Source organism: Patagioenas fasciata, unplaced genomic scaffold (assembly GCF_037038585.1).
Source record: "Patagioenas fasciata isolate bPatFas1 unplaced genomic scaffold, bPatFas1.hap1 Unplaced_58, whole genome shotgun sequence".
In the NCBI taxonomy this organism is placed as follows: Eukaryota; Metazoa; Chordata; class Aves; order Columbiformes; family Columbidae; genus Patagioenas; species Patagioenas fasciata.
In genome coordinates, this window is record NW_027288776.1 from 76,186 (window position 1) to 79,145 (window position 2,960).

Genomic DNA, 2,960 nt, shown 5'->3' on the forward strand with positions numbered 1-2,960 from the left:
CTGGGACATCACAATGGGCCGTGGGGACAAAGGGGGTCCCCAGGATGTCACAATGGGCCCTGGGGACAAAGAGGCTCCCCAGGATGTCACAATGGGACCTGGGGACAAGGGGGTCCCCAGGATCTCACAGTGGGCTCTGGGGACAACGGAGGTTCCCCAGGATGTTCACAATAGGCCCTGAGGACAAGGGATGGTCCCCATGGTGTCACAATGTGTCCCCAGTGACAAGGGGGGTCCTCAAGGTGTCACAATGGGCCCTGGGGACAATGTGGGGTCCTGGGACGTCACAATGGGCCCTGGGGACGAGGGGGCTTTGCCAGGATGTCACAAGGGGCCCTGGGGACAAAGAGGGGTCCCTACAGTGTCACAATAAGTCCTGGGAACACAGAGGGGCCCTAGGACCTCACAATCGGCCCTGGGGACAAAGGGGGGGTCCCCTGAAAGTCACAATGAGCCCGGGGAACAGAGGGGGTCCCCAGGATCTCACAATGGGCCCTGGGGACAAAGGGGGCTCCCCAGGATATCACAATGGGGCCTGAGGACAAGGGGAGGTCCCCATGGAGTTACAATGGGTCCCCAGCGACAAGGGGGTCCCCCATGGTGTCACAATGAGCCCTGGGGACAATGGGGGGTCCTGGGATGTCACAATGGGCCCTGGGGACAAGGGGTTAGGGGGTTGTGTTAGGGGGTTGGAGGATTAGGTGGTGCAGGATTTGGGGGTGCAAGGCCAGGGGAGCAGGATTTTGCGGGGCCTGATTTGGGGCTACAGGGTCTGGGGTTGCAGGTTCCAGGGGTGCAGGATTTGGGGGTTCAGGGTTTAGGGGTGCAGTGGTTTGGAGTGCAGTGTTTTGGGGTGCAGGGTTTGGGGAAGGAGGATATGGAGGTGCAGGGTTTAGGGTGCAGGATCTTGGGGTGCAGTGGTTTGGGGTGGAGGGCTTGGTAGGGCAGGATTTGGGGGTGGAAAGTTTAGGGGTAGGGCTGGGGGTGCAGGATTTGGGGGTGAAGGGGTTGTGAGGTGCAGGCTTCTGGGTTGCAGGGTTTGGGAGATCGGTACGTGGGGCTGGAGGATTTGGGGGTGCAGGGTTTGGAGCAGAAGGATCTGGGGGTGCAAGATTGGGGGTAGCAGGGTTTTGGGGAGCAGGGTTTAGGGGTCAGGCTTTAGAGGGACAGGGTTTGGGGGGCAGGGTTGGGAGGGATAATTTTGGGGTGCAGGGTTTAGGGCAGCACGATCTTGGGGTGAAAGGGTTTGGCGTGAAGGGTTGGGTAGGACAGGATTTGGGGTGCAGGTTTTTAGGGTGCAACTTGTGGGGGTCAGGATTTGGGGTACAGGGTTTGGGGGTGCAGGGTTTAGTGGTGCAGGGTTTGGGGGTGCAGGTCTTGGGGAGGCAGAATTGGGGGTGCAGGTTTTTGGAGTTCAGGGATTTGGGGGTGCAGATTTTGGGTGTTCAGGACCTGGGGGTGCAGGATTTGGGGATGTAGGTTTGGGGGGCAGGGCTTAGGGTTTCAGTATCTTGGGTTGAAGAGGTTTGGGGTGAAGGGTTGTGTACGGCAGGATTTGGGGGTTCAGGGCTTTGGGCTGCAGGTTTGGGGGTGCAGGGTTCGCATGTTTAGGAACTGGGGGTGCAGAATTTGGGTTTGCAGGTTTGGGGAATTTTGCGGTAAAGGATTTGGGGTGCAGGGTTGGGGGACGCAGGATCTGAGGGTGCAGCGTTTGGGGTGCAGAGTTAGGGGCTGCAGGATCTGGGGTGCAGGGTTTGGGGGGCACTGTTTTGGGGGGAAGGATTTGCAAGATGCAGGGTTTAAGGGTTTAGAATTGGAGGTGTCGAATATTGGGGTGCAGGAGGTGTGGGGTTTGGGGTTGCAGGATTTGGGGGAGAATGGTTTGGGGGTGCAAGACTTGAGGGTGCAGGGTTTGGGGGTTTGGGACATGGGGCTGGAGGATTTGGGGGTGCAGGATTTGGGGTGCAGTGTGTGGGGGTGCAAGATCTTGGGGTGTACGAGCGTTGGGTGTGGGATTTGAAGGACAATGATTTGGGGGTGCAGGGATTGGGGGTGTAGGGTTTTGGGGTTGCTGCGTTTGGAGATTCGGGATGTGGAGGTCAAGGATTTAGGGGTACAAGGGCTGGTTGCAGGATTTGGGGTGCAGGGTTTGGTTGCAGGATTTGGGGTGCAGGGTTTGAAGTGCAGGGCTAAAGGGGCAGGATTTGGAGTTGCAAGATTTGGTGGTCTGGGGTACTGGGCTGCAGGGTTTTGGGGTGCGGGATTTGGGGGTGCAGGTTCCATGTCTTTAGGAACTGGGCGGGGAGGGTTTCTTGGTGCGGACTTTTGAGTGCAAGTTTGAGGGGCCTTGATTTTGGGGTGCATGGTTTGGGGGGCAGGATTCCGGGTGTAAGGTTTTGAGGTGCAGGACTTGGGGGCGCAGGTTTCACACGTTAAGGAACTGGGGCTGCAGAGGTTGGGGGTGCAGCGTTGTGGGCTGCAGGGTTGAAGGGTGCAGGATTTAGGGGTACAGGTTTTGGGGGTGCAGGAGCTGGGGGTGCAGGCTGTAGGGATCAGAATATGGGGGTGCAGGGTTCTGGGGTGCAGGATCTGAATGAGCAGGCTGTTGGGGTACAGAACCTTGTAGTTCAGCGTTTAGAGGCAGGATTTGGGGGTGCAGGGCTTTGGGGTGAGGGGTCTGGGGTGAGGGGTTCAGGTGTTCAGCACCTGGGGGTGTAGGACCTGAGGGTTGGAGGATTTGGGGGTGCAGGGATTTGGGGGTGCAGGGATATGGGGTGCAACTTGTGGGGTGCAGAGTTTTGGGTATAGGATTTTGGGGTGCAGAGTTTTGGGGGGGGGGATTGGGGGAGCAGGGTTTCAGGGTGCAAGGTTCAGTGGTGCAGGGTTCTGGGGGTGCAGGGTTTAGCGCCAGAATTGGGGGTGCAGGGTTTGGGATTGCAGGGTGTTGGGGGAAGGATCTG